The 13032-nt window shown below is 36.1% G+C and overlaps 13 non-coding genes across 13 annotated transcripts; all 13 read left to right on the top strand.

Annotated features, from left to right (window-relative positions):
• The first annotated feature begins 267 nt into the window (after window positions 1–267).
• trnav-uac (transfer RNA valine (anticodon UAC)) lies at window positions 268–340 on the top strand. Its single transcript has one exon. It is a non-coding gene; the product is annotated as a tRNA-Val (tRNA).
• A 606-nt stretch (window positions 341–946) lies between these two features.
• trnav-uac (transfer RNA valine (anticodon UAC)) lies at window positions 947–1020 on the top strand. The gene has a single exon. It is a non-coding gene; the product is annotated as a tRNA-Val (tRNA).
• Window positions 1021–1292: 272 nt separating this feature from the next.
• trnav-uac (transfer RNA valine (anticodon UAC)) lies at window positions 1293–1365 on the top strand. The gene has a single exon. It is a non-coding gene; the product is annotated as a tRNA-Val (tRNA).
• Window positions 1366–1637: 272 nt separating this feature from the next.
• On the top strand, window positions 1638–1710 carry trnav-uac (transfer RNA valine (anticodon UAC)). Its single transcript has one exon. It is a non-coding gene; the product is annotated as a tRNA-Val (tRNA).
• A 273-nt stretch (window positions 1711–1983) lies between these two features.
• Window positions 1984–2056, top strand: trnav-uac (transfer RNA valine (anticodon UAC)). The gene has a single exon. It is a non-coding gene; the product is annotated as a tRNA-Val (tRNA).
• Window positions 2057–3017: 961 nt separating this feature from the next.
• On the top strand, window positions 3018–3090 carry trnav-uac (transfer RNA valine (anticodon UAC)). The gene has a single exon. It is a non-coding gene; the product is annotated as a tRNA-Val (tRNA).
• Window positions 3091–3704: 614 nt separating this feature from the next.
• Window positions 3705–3777, top strand: trnav-uac (transfer RNA valine (anticodon UAC)). The gene has a single exon. It is a non-coding gene; the product is annotated as a tRNA-Val (tRNA).
• A 272-nt stretch (window positions 3778–4049) lies between these two features.
• trnav-uac (transfer RNA valine (anticodon UAC)) lies at window positions 4050–4122 on the top strand. The gene has a single exon. It is a non-coding gene; the product is annotated as a tRNA-Val (tRNA).
• Window positions 4123–4734: 612 nt separating this feature from the next.
• trnav-uac (transfer RNA valine (anticodon UAC)) lies at window positions 4735–4807 on the top strand. Its single transcript has one exon. It is a non-coding gene; the product is annotated as a tRNA-Val (tRNA).
• Window positions 4808–5768: 961 nt separating this feature from the next.
• On the top strand, window positions 5769–5841 carry trnav-uac (transfer RNA valine (anticodon UAC)). Its single transcript has one exon. It is a non-coding gene; the product is annotated as a tRNA-Val (tRNA).
• Window positions 5842–8478: 2637 nt separating this feature from the next.
• Window positions 8479–8551, top strand: trnai-uau (transfer RNA isoleucine (anticodon UAU)). Its single transcript has one exon. It is a non-coding gene; the product is annotated as a tRNA-Ile (tRNA).
• Window positions 8552–8823: 272 nt separating this feature from the next.
• Window positions 8824–8895, top strand: trnav-uac (transfer RNA valine (anticodon UAC)). The gene has a single exon. It is a non-coding gene; the product is annotated as a tRNA-Val (tRNA).
• Window positions 8896–11657: 2762 nt separating this feature from the next.
• On the top strand, window positions 11658–11730 carry trnav-uac (transfer RNA valine (anticodon UAC)). The gene has a single exon. It is a non-coding gene; the product is annotated as a tRNA-Val (tRNA).
• The last annotated feature ends 1302 nt before the right edge of the window (window positions 11731–13032 follow it).

Genomic DNA, 13032 nt, shown 5'->3' on the forward strand with positions numbered 1-13032 from the left:
AGGGTTTCGCTATCAGGGTATATATTAAGAAATGTACAAAAAGTCCACAAGCAGACATGAAATTTAACAAGGTTCCAGATAATATCAGACACATTTGTAAAAGAATAATTGATATTTGTTTACAGAAACATTTTGGTAGAACAAAGGTGTAGCAGATAATCAAGGTAGGTTTTCTCTAGTACTGTGATTTTTGGGATAGATTGTCTTGTCTAAATATATATTCAGCATATGTGTAGCAGCAATTGTTGGTTAATTTTTCATAGGCACGTTTCCATAGTGTAGTGTTTATCACGTTTGCTTTACACGCAAAAGGTCCCCAGTTCGAAACTGGGTGGAAACAGTGGAAGGGTTTTGCTATCAGGGTATATATTAAGAAGTGTACAAAATGTCCACAAGCAGACATGAAATTTTACAAGATTCCAGATAATATCAGACACATTTGTAAAAGAATAATTGATATTTGTTTACAGAAACATTTTGGTAGAACAAAGGTGTAGCAGATAATCAAGGTAGGTTTTCTCTAGTACTGTGATTTTTGGGATAGATTGTCTTGTCTAAATATATATTCAGCATATGTGTAGCAGCAATTGTTGGTTAATTTTTCATAGGCACGTTTCCATAGTGTAGTGTTTATCACGTTTGCTTTACACGCAAAAGGTCCCCAGGTGGAAACAGTGGAAGGCTTTTGCTATCAGGGTATATATTAAGAAGTGTACAAAAAGTCCACAAGCAGACGTGAAATTTAACAAGGTTCCAGATAATATCAGACACATTTGTATAAGAATAATTGATATTTGGTTACAGAAACATTTTGGTAGACCAAAGGTGTAGCAGATAATCAAGGTAGGTTTTCTCTAGTACTGTGATTTTTGGGATAGATTGTCTTGTCTAAATATATATTCAGCATATGTGTAGCAGCAATTGTTGGTAATTTCCTCATAGGCACGTTTCCATAGTGTAGTGGTTATCACGTTTGCTTTACATGCAGAAAGGTCCCCAGTTCGAAACTGGGTGGAAACAGTGGAAGGGTTTTGCTATCAGGGTATATATTAAGAAGTGTACAAAAAGTCCACAAGCAGACATGAAATTTAACAAGGTTCCAGATAATATCAGACACATTTGTAAAAGAATAATTGATATTTGTTTACAGAAACATTTTGGTAGAACAAAGGTGTAGCAGATAATCAAAGTAGGTTTTCTCTAGTACTGTGATTTTTGGGATAGATTGTCTTGTCTAAATATATATTCAGCATATGTGTAGCAGCAATGGTTGGTTAATTTTTCATAGGCACGTTTCCATAGTGTAGTGGTAATCACGTTTGCTTTACATGCTAAAGGTACCCAGTTCGAAACTGGGTGGAAACAGTGGAAGGCTTTTGCTATCAGGGTATATATTAAGAAGTGTACAAAAAGTCCACAAGCAGACATGAAATTTAACAAGATTCCAGATAATGTCAGACACATTTGTAAAAGAATAATTGATATTTGGTTACAGAAACATTTTGGTAGACCAAAGGTGTAGCAGATAATCAAGGTAGGTTTTCTCTAGTGCTGTGATTTTTGGGATAGAGTGTCTTGTCTAAATATATATTCAGCATATGTGTAGCAGCAAATGTTGGTAATTTCCTCATAGGGACGTTTCCATAGTGTAGTGGTAATCACGTTTGCTTTACACGCAAAAGGTCCCCAGTTCGAAACTGGGTAGAAACAGTGGAAGGGTTTTGCTATCAGGGTATATATTAAGAAGTGTACAAAAAGTCCACAAGCAGACATGAAATTTAACAAGGTTCCAGATAATATCAGACACATTTGTAAAAGAATAATTGATATTTGGTTACAGAAACATTTTGGTAGACCAAAGGTGTAGCAGATAATCAAGGTAGGTTTTCTCTAGTACTGTGATTTTTGGGATAGATTTTCTTGTCTAAATATATATTCAGCATATGTGTAGCAGCAATTGTTGGTTAATTTTCTCATAGGCACGTTTCCATAGTGTAGTGGTAATCACGTTTGCTTTACACACAAAAGGTCCCCAGTTCGAAACTGGGTGGAAACAGTGGAAGGCTTTTGCTATCAGGGTATATATTAAGAAGTGTACAAAAAGTCCACAAGCAGACGTGAAATTTAACAAGGTTCCAGATAATATCAGACACATTTGTAAAAGAATAATTGATATTTGGTTACAGAAACATTTTGGTAGACCAAAGGTGTAGCAGATAATCAAGGTAGGTTTTCTCTAGTACTGTGATTTTTGGGATAGATTTTCTTGTCTAAATATATATTCAGCATATGTGTAGCAGCAAATGTTGGTAATTTCCTCATAGGGACGTTTCCATAGTGTAGTGGTTATCACGTTTGCTTTACACGTAGAAAGACCCCAGTTCGCAACTGGGTGGAAACAGTGGAAGGGTTTTGCTATCAGGGTATATATTAAGAAATGTACAAAAAGTCCACAAGCAGACATGAAATTTAACAAGGTTCCAGATAATATCAGACACATTTGTAAAAGAATAATTGATATTTGTTTACAGAAACATTTTGGTAGAACAAAGGTGTAGCAGATAATCAAGGTAGGTTTTCTCTAGTACTGTGATTTTTGGGATAGATTGTCTTGTCTAAATATATATTCAGCATATGTGTAGCAGCAATTGTTGGTTAATTTTTCATAGGCACGTTTCCATAGTGTAGTGTTTATCACGTTTGCTTTACACATAAAAGGTCCCCAGTTCGAAACTGGGTGGAAACAGTGGAAGGGTTTTGCTATCAGGGTATATATTAAGAAGTGTACAAAATGTCCACAAGCAGACATGAAATTTTACAAGATTCCAGATAATATCAGACACATTTGTAAAAGAATAATTGATATTTGTTTCCAAAAACATTTTTTAGCCCAAATGTGCAGCAGATAATCAAAGTAGGTTTTCTCTAGTACTGTGATTTTTGGGATAGAGTGTCTTGTCTAAATATATATTCAGCATATGTGTAGCAGCAAATGTTGGTAATTTCCTCATAGGGACGTTTCCATAGTGTAGTGGTTATCACGTTTGCTTTACATGCAGAAAGACCCCAGTTCGCAACTGGGTGGAAACAGTGGAAGGGTTTTGCTATCAGGGTATATATTAAGAAATGTACAAAAAGTCCACAAGCAGACATGAAATTTAACAAGGTTCCAGATAATATCAGACACATTTGTAAAACAATAATTGATATTTGTTTACAGAAACATTTTGGTAGAACAAAGGTGTAGCAGAAAATCAAGGTAGGTTTTCTCTAGTACTGTGATTTTTGGGATAGATTGTCTTGTCTAAATATATATTCAGCATATGTGTAGTGCACTTGTTGGTTAATTTTTCATAGGCACGCTTCCGTAGTGTAGTGGTAATCACGTTTGCTTTACACGCAAAAGGTCCCCAGTTGAAACTGGTGGAAACAGTGGAAGGCTTTTGCTATCAGGGTATATATTAAGAAGTGTACAAAAAGTCCACAAGCAGACGTGAAATTTAACAAGGTTCCAGATAATATCAGACACATTTGTATAAGAATAATTGATATTTGGTTACAGAAACATTTTGGTAGACCAAAGGTGTAGCAGATAATCAAGGTAGGTTTTCTCTAGTACTGTGATTTTTGGGATAGATTGTCTTGTCTAAATATATATTCAGCATATGTGTAGCAGCAATTGTTGGTTAATTTTTAATAGGCATGTTTCCATAGTGTAGTGGTAATCACGTTTGCTTTACACGCAAAAGGTCCCCAGTTCGAAACTGGGTAGAAACAGTGGAAGGCTTTTGCTATCAGGGTATATATTAAGAAGTGTACAAAAAGTCCACAAGCAGACGTGAAATTTAACAAGGTTCCAGATAATATCAGACACATTTGTAAAAGAATAATTGATATTTGGTTACAGAAACATTTTGGTAGACCAAAGGTGTAGCAGATAATCAAGGTAGGTTTTCTCTAGTACTGTGATTTTTGGGATAGATTTTCTTGTCTAAATATATATTCAGCATATGTGTAGCAGCAAATGTTGGTAATTTCCTCATAGGGACGTTTCCATAGTGTAGTGGTTATCACGTTTGCTTTACACGCAGAAGGACCCCAGTTTGCAACTGGGTGGAAACAGTGGAAGGGTTTTGCTATCAGGGTATACATTAAGAAGTGTACAAAAAGTCCACAATCAGACATGAAATTTTACAAGATTCCAGATAATATCAGACACATTTGTAAAAGAATAATTTATATTTGTTTCCGAAAACATTTTTTTAGCCCAAATGTGCAGCGGATATTCAAAGTACGTTTTCTCTAGTACTGTGATTTTTGGGATGGAGTGTCTTGTCTAAAAATATATTCAGCATATAGCAGCAATTGTTGGTAATTTCCTCATATGTACGTTTCCATACTGTAGTGGTTATCATGTTTTCTTTACACGCAAATGTTCCCCAGTTCGAAACTGAGTGGAAACAGTGGAAAGGTTTTGCTATCAGGGTATATATTAAGAAGTGTACAAAAAGTCCACAAGCAGACATCAAATTTTACAAGGTTCCAGATAATATCAGACACATTTGTAAAAGAATAATTTATATTTGTTTCCGAAATTTTTTTTTAGCCCAAATGTGCAGCGGATAATCAAAGTACGTTTTCTCTAGTACTGTGATTTTTGGGATGGAGTGTCTTGTCTAAATATATATTCAGCATATGTGTAGCAGCAATTGTTGGTTAATTTTTCATAGGCATGTTTCCATAGTGTAGTGGTAATCACGTTTGCTTTACATGCAAAAGGTCCCCAGTTCGAAACTGGGTGGAAACAGTGGAAGGCTTTTGCTATCAGGGTATATATTAAGAAGTGTACAAAAAGTCCACAAGCAGACGTGAAATTTAACAAGGTTCCAGATAATATCAGACACATTTGTAAAAGAATAATTGATATTTGGTTACAGAAACATTTTGGTAGACCAAAGGTGTAGCAGATAATCAAGGTAGGTTTTCTCTAGTACTGTGATTTTTGGGATAGATTTTCTTGTCTAAATATATATTCAGCATATGTGTAGCAGCAAATGTTGGTAATTTCCTCATAGGGACGTTTCCATTGTGTAGTGGTTATCACGTTTGCTTTACACGCAGAAAGACCCCAGTTCGCAACTGGGTGGAAACAGTGGAAGGGTTTTGCTATCAGGGTATATATTAAGAAATGTACAAAAAGTCCACAAGCAGACATGAAATTTAACAAGGTTCCAGATAATATCAGACACATTTGTAAAAGAATAATTGATATTTGTTTACAGAAACATTTTGGTAGAACAAAGGTGTAGCAGATAATCAAGGTAGGTTTTCTCTAGTACTGTGATTTTTGGGATAGATTGTCTTGTCTAAATATATATTCAGCATATGTGTAGCAGCAATTGTTGGTAATTTCCTCATAGGCGTGTTTCCATAGTGTAGTGTTTATCACGTTTGCTTTACAAACAAAAGGTCCCCAGTTTGAAACTTGGTGGAAACAGTGGAAGGGTTTTGCTATCAGGGTATATATTAAGAAGTGTACAAAAGGTCCACAAGCAGACATGAAATTTAACAAGATTCCAGATAATATCAGACACATTTGTAAAAGAATAATTGATATTTGTTTACAGAAACATTTTGGTAGAACAAAGGTGTAGCAGATAATCAAGGTAGGTTTTCTCTAGTACTGTGATTTTTGGGATAGATTGTCTTGTCTAAATATATATTCAGCATATGTGTAGCAGCAATTGTTGGTTAATTTTCATAGGCACGTTTCCATAGTGTAGTGGTAATCACGTTTGCTTTACACGCAAAAGGTCCCCAGTTCGAAACTGGGTGGAAACAGTGGAAGGCTTTTGCTATCAGGGTATATATTAAGAAGTGTACAAAAAGTCCACAAGCAGACATGAAATTTAACAAGATTCCAGATAATATCAGACACATTTGTAAAAGAATAATTGATATTTGTTTACAGAAACATTTTGGTAGAACAAAGGTGTAGCAGATAATCAAGGTAGGTTTTCTCTAGTACTGTGATTTTTGGGATAGATTGTCTTGTCTAAATATATATTCAGCATATGTGTAGCAGCAATGGTTGGTAATTCCCTCATAGGTATGTTTCCATAGTGTAGTGGTTATCACGTTTGCTTTACATGCCAAAGGTCCCCAGTTCGAAACAGAGGAAGGGTTTTGCTATCAGGGTATATATTAAGAAGTGTACAAAATGTCCACAAGCAGACATGAAATTTTACGAGGTTCCAGATAATATCAGACACATTTGTAAAACAATAATTGATATTTGTTTACAGAAACATTTTGGTAGAACAAAGGTGTAGCAGATAATCAAGGTAGGTTTTCTCTAGTACTGTGATTTTTGGGATAGATTGTCTTGTCTAAATATATATTCAGCATATGTGTAGTGCAATTGTTGGTAATTTCCTCATAGGCGTGTTTCCATAGTGTAGTGTTTATCACGTTTGCTTTACACACAAAAGTTCCCCAGGTGGAAACAGTGGAAGGGTTTTGCTATCAGGGTATATATTAAGAAGTGTACAAAATGTCCACAAGCAGACATGAAATTTTACAAGATTCCAGATAATATCAGACACATTTGTAAAAGAATAATTGATATTTGTTTCCAAAAAAATTTTTTTAGCCCAAATGTGCAGCAGATAATCAAAGTAGGTTTTCTCTAGTACTGTGATTTTTGGGATAGATTGTCTTGTCTAAATATATATTCAGCATATGTGTAGCAGCAAATGTTGGTAATTTCCCCATAGGGACATTTCCATAGTGTAGTGGTTATCACGTTTGCTTTACACGCAGAAAGACCCCAGTTCGCAACTGGGTGGAAACAGTGGAAGGGTTTTGCTATCAGGGTATATATTAAGAAGTGTACAAAAAGTCCACAAGCAGACATGAAATTTAACAAGATTCCAGATAATATCAGACACATTTGTAAAAGAATAATTGATATTTGTTTACAGAAACATTTTGGTAGAACAAAGGTGTAGCAGATAATCAAGGTAGGTTTTCTCTAGTACTGTGATTTTTGGGATAGATTGTCTTGTCTAAATATATATTCAGCATATGTGTAGCAGCAATTGTTGGTTAAGTTTTTAGGCACGTTTCCATAGTGTAGTGGTAGTCACGTTTGCTTTACACGCTAAAGGTACCCAGTTCGAAACAGGGTGGAAACAGTGGAAGGGTTTTGCTATCAGAGTATATAGTAAGAAGTGTACAAAAAGTCCACAAGCAGACATGAAATTTAACAAGGTTCCAGATAATATCAGACACATTTGTAAAAGAATAATTGATATTTGTTTACAGAAACATTTTAGTAGACCAAAGGTGTAGCAGATAATCAAGGTAGGTTTTCTCTGGTACTGTGATTTTTGGGATAGATTGTCTTGTCTAAAAATATATTTAGCATTTGTGTAGTGCAATTGTTGGTAATTTCCTCATATGCATGTTTCCATATTGTAGTGGTTGTCACGTTTGCTTTACACGCAAAAGGTCCCCAATTCGAAACTGGGTGGAAACAGTGGAAGGATTTTGCTATCAGGGTATATATTAAGAAGTGTACAAAAAGTCCACAAGCAGACATGAAATTTAACAAGATTCCAGATAACATCAGACAAATTTGTAAAAGAATGATTGATATTTGTTTCCGAAAAAATGTTTTAGCCCAAATGTGCAGCGGATAATCAAAGTACATTTTCTCTAGTACTGTGATTTTTGGGATGGAGTGTCTTGCTTAAATATATATTCAGCATATGTGTAGCAGCAATTGTTGGTAACTCCCTCGTAGGTACGTTTCCATAGTGTAGTGGTTATCACATTTGCTTTATACGCAAAAGGTCCTCAGTTTGAAACAGTGGAAGGGTTTTGCTATCAGGGTATATATTAAGAAGTGTACAAAAAGTCCACAAGCAGACATGAAATTTTACAAGATTCCAGATAATATCAGACACATTTGTAAAAGAATCATTTATATTTGTTACCGAAAACATTTTTTTAGCCCAAATGTGCAGCGGATAATCAAAGTACGTTTTCTCTAGTACTTTGATTTTTGGGATGGAGGTGTCTTGTCTAAAAATATATTCAGCATATGTGTAGCAGCAAATGTTGGTAATTCCCTCGTAGGTACGTTTCCATAGTGTTGTGGTTATCACATTTGCTTTATACGCAAAAGGTCCCCAGTTTGAAACACTGGAAGGGTTTTGCTATCAGGGTATATATTAAGAAGTACAAAAAGTCCACAAGCAGACATGACATTTTACAAGATTCCAGATAATATCAGACACATTTGTAAAAGAATAATTGATATTTGTTTACAGAAACATTTTGGTAGAACAAAGTTGTAGCAGATAATCAAGGTAGGTTTTCTCTAGTACTGTGATTTTTGGGATAGGTTGTCTTGTCTAAATATATATTCAGCATATGTGTAGCAGCAATTGTTGGTAATTTCCTTATAGGTATGTTTCCATAGTGTAGTGGTTATCACGTTTGCTTTATACGCAAAAAGTCCCCAGTTCGCAACTGGGTGGAAACAGTGGAAGGGTTTTGCTATCAGGGTATATATTAAGAAGTGTACAAAAAGTTCACAAGCAGACATGAAATTTTACCAGGTTCCAGATAATATCAGACACATTTGTAAAAGAATAATTTATATTTGTTTACAGAAACATTTTGGTAGAACAAAGGTGTAGCAGATAATCAAGGTAGTTTTTCTCTAGTACTGTGATTTTTGGGATAGATTGTCTTTTCTAAATATATATTCAGCATATGTGTAGCAGCAATTGTTGGTAATTCCCTCATAGGTACGTTTCCATAGTGTAGTGGTTATCACGTTTGCTTTACATTCAAAAGTCCCCAGTTTGAAACTGGGTGGAAACAGTGGAAGGGTTTTGCTATCAGGGTATATATTAACAAGTGTATAAAAAGTGCCCAAGCAGACATCAAAGTTTACAAGGTTCCAGATAATGTCAGACACATTTGTAAAAGAAAAATTGATATTTGTTTACAGAAACATTTTGGTAGCACAAACGTGTAGCAGATAATCAAGGTAGGTTTTCTCTAGTATTGTGATTTTTGAGATAGATTGTCTTGTCTAAATATATATTCAGCATATGTGTAGCAGCAATTGTTGGTAATTCCCTCATAGGTATTTTTACATAGTGTAGTGGTTATCACGTTTGCTTTACATGCAAAAGGTCCTCATTTCGAAACTGGGTGGAAACCGTGGAAGGGTTTTGCTATCAGGGTATATATATATATATATATTTTTTTTACTTTTCTTTTATTTCGTATTATCAAGTGCAGTCATACAGTATGTCACGAATGAACATTTGATGGTACAATAATGATGGTGCAGTAAAGTGTCATGGGCAAGTCTACAAATAGAACAGCAGTCCATAGATATCTTCCATCCCAACAGGAATATAAGTGAGGGGAAAGATCCTTATCTCTGCAGTACCACATATACATTTGTTAGATAGTACAGAATTTTTTACAATACATATGACCATTGTTAGATTAATGATAAATAAATGAAATAAAAGTAAGAAAAATATAGTCTGCATAATAGTCATTTCAAATGAAAATGTTGGGCAATTGAAGACCATTTATTTAGAAAAACCTCTGCTTTCAGTTGTAATAATGTCGTTGTATGCTCCATGTTATAAACATCCTGGATTCTTTCCCTCCATTGTGCAACCGTTGGAGGGTGTGGCTTCAGCCAGGAGGCTGTGATTACCTTATTCGCTATTAAAAGAAGGATTCTCAGCAAACATGTTTGGTTATTCTCTTCAAGGTCAGCTGGCAGTATCCCTAGCACAAAGTATGATGGTTCAAGAGGTAAATCTATACAAAGACATTTTTTTATTTCTTTTTGTACTTTTTGCCAATATTCTGATATCCTTGGGCAGTCCCAAAATATATGGGTGTGATCTCCCACCAAGCCACAACCTCTCCAACAGCCGTCTGAATTATTGCTCCATTTTGATGTTATGAATGGAGTTCTAAAATATCTCATTTTAATTTTCCATCCAAATTCCTTCCAATTAGGGCTACTGGTTACCCTGTGTCCTTGACTGCATGAAGTCTCCCACTGCTTGTCTGTAATTATTGTGTTCATTTCTAATTCCCATTTTTCTTTAATATCTAAATTATTTCCTTTAAATTCTTCTTGCAATATTTTGTAAATATGTGAAATGAATTTTGACTTTACTTTTCCTGCTGTTATTGATATGAAGAAGCGCTCTATTTTTGTTGGTAGGGAGCAGAGCCTTTCCCATTCTTGATGATTTTGGAGGTAATGTCTAATTTGTAAATACCTAAAGAAATCTTGGTTCGGTAAATCATATTTCTCTTTGAGTTGTTCAAATGATTTCAAGGCTGCTCCGTCAAACAGTTGGTCCAAAACCACTAGACCCCTTTTTGTCCATTTCAGAAAACCCTTGTCCAGCCTAGCTGGTGAAAACTCACAATTATTTGCTATCCTTATAGCTCTGGAAATAGTCATGGGGAGTTGTAGTTTCTTCCTCACAATTGACCATATTTTTAAGGTGTTTTTACTTCATACATTAGTAATCTTCTTTTTCCCCCATATGTCTTGGTTTAGGAATGGAGTTGAATCTAATGGGAAATTTGGGCATTCACTCTGCTCCATTCCGACCCAAACAGTGTCAGTATCTTGGGACATCCACGTAACCATTGATCTCAGTTGGGCTGCCCAATAATATGTTTTAAGGCTAGTCAAGTCCAGGCCTCCGTTTTCCTTTGGGCAAAGTAGTCTTTTAAATTTAAGTCTGGGTCGCTTTCCTTGCCAAATAAATTTGGATAGCCATTTATCTAATATAGTAAAGGTGGAGGCAGAAACATATATAGGTAGTGATTGGAAAAGAAAGAGCAACCTTGGTAAAATGTTCATTCTTATAGTTTCTATTCTTCCCATCATGGAGAGTGGGAGAATTTCCCATCTAGTAAGGTCCATTTTTATGTTGCCCAATAATTTCCCGTAATTGGCTTTAATAAGTTTTGATAAGTCTGTCGTTATATCAGGGTATATATTAAGAAGTGTACAAAACGTCCACAAGCAGACATGAAATTTTACAAGGTTCCAGATAATATCAGACACATTTGTAAAAGAATAATTTATATTTGTTTACAGAAACATTTTGGTAGAACAAAGGTGTAGCAGATAATCAAGGTAGGTTTTCTCTAGTACTGTGATTTTTGGGATGGAGTGTCTTGTCTAAATATATATTCAGCATATGTGTAGCAGCAATTGTTGGCAATTCCCTCATAGCTAAGTTTCAATAGTGTAGTGGTCATCACGTTTGCTTTACACGCAAAAGGTCCCCAGTCCGAAACTGGGTGAGAACACTTGAAGGATTTTGCAATCAGGGTATATATTAAGAAGTGTGCAAAAAGTCCCCAAGCAGACATCACATTTTACAAGGTTCCAGATAATATCAGACACATTTGTAAAAGAATAATTGATATTTGTCTCTGAAAACATTATTTTAGCCCAAACGTGCAGCGCATAATCAAAGTACGTTTTCTCTAGTACTGTGATTTTTGGGATGGAGTGTCTTGTCTAAATATATATTCAGCATATATGTAGCAGCAATTGTTGGTAATTTCCTCATAGGCACGTTTCCATAGTGTAGTTGTTATCACGTTTGCTTTACACGCAAATGGTCCCCAGTTCGAAACTGGGTGGGAGCACTTGAAGGGTTTTGCTATCAGTGTATATATTAAGAAGTGTACAAATAGTCTTTAAGCAGACATCGCATTTTACAAGGTTCCAGATAATATCAGACACATTTGTAAAAGAATAATTTATATTTGTTTCCGAAAAAATTTTTTTAGCCCAAATGTGCAGCGTATAATCAAAGTACGTTTTCTCTAGTACTGTGATTTTTTGGGATGGAGTGTCTATATACCCTGATAGCAAAACACTTCAAACACAGACTCTAGTTAGGTGCCAGCAGCAACAGGTAAAATACACACAGATGAAACAGTAGAAAAGGAAAAACCTGAAACTGATAAAATGACAAAAGATATAACGATGAACATTTGAGAATAAGAATAAGTAATGCTAAGCTCTTGTGCAGCATGCCGTCAGCAACAGCCGAAGAACAGAAAAAAAGAGGCCATGCCCTTCAACACACATCAGGCACACATCTATCTGTACTTAACTTGCATTATTAGCCTTACACATCGGGCCACTGGTTAGTCACATTAAAGGGTAACTAAACCCTTGCTCAGAGTCTGACTCCACCCACTAGCAATATTTGAAAAATGCTCGAAAAGTGGGCAGACCCCAGCGGGGATAGAGGGGACGAACCGAGGGCGGGGCTGAGCTGGGGGTGGGGGGGGATGCGTGCACCTGAGACCCATAGTGACAGCTGCTGTCAGACTCTAAAATGGAGAGTGACTGGAGTGACGCAAGTAGCTTTGCCGAGGACCTTTCTCCCCCACCTTCACCTGAAGTGGAGGAGGGTGAATTGTCTGTGGACACAGGGCCGGAGCCATATCAATTCGAGCCGCTGGCTCAAACTGCGGTTTTAACTCCCTGTTGAGCATCCGAGTGCGCATTCACCTTCACTCGCGTGCAGGAAAAACAAACGAAACGCTGTTCAGTGATGTTTATCCTTTTAGCAGGATTTTTATTTAGCAAGCTTCACTTGAACATAACATCAGTTAGCTGTTCTCTCAACTTAGAAGAATGTGACGTAAAGCGTAACGTCATCATGTACAAAACCGTATACCTCCAAATAAAACTATACAGGTAGTCAATACCGTAATGCAATGTATAAGGGTGCAATACGTTTAACACTCCCGCATCGCGAATGTGCGTTTGTCGACCCCAGAGGATTAACTTTAGCCTAACCATAAATTGTGATTCAAATATATATGATCACTCACCTCAAGACGCCGCTGAGGTGGTGGAGTCCATGCAGGAGGAGCAGCGTTTGGCACTGCGTCGCTTTTCAGCGCAAGCTGTTTGGAGAAGCCCATTTCCAC

The sequence above is a fragment of the Xyrauchen texanus genome, chromosome 6 (assembly GCF_025860055.1).
Source record: "Xyrauchen texanus isolate HMW12.3.18 chromosome 6, RBS_HiC_50CHRs, whole genome shotgun sequence".
Lineage (NCBI taxonomy): Eukaryota > Metazoa > Chordata > Actinopteri > Cypriniformes > Catostomidae > Xyrauchen > Xyrauchen texanus.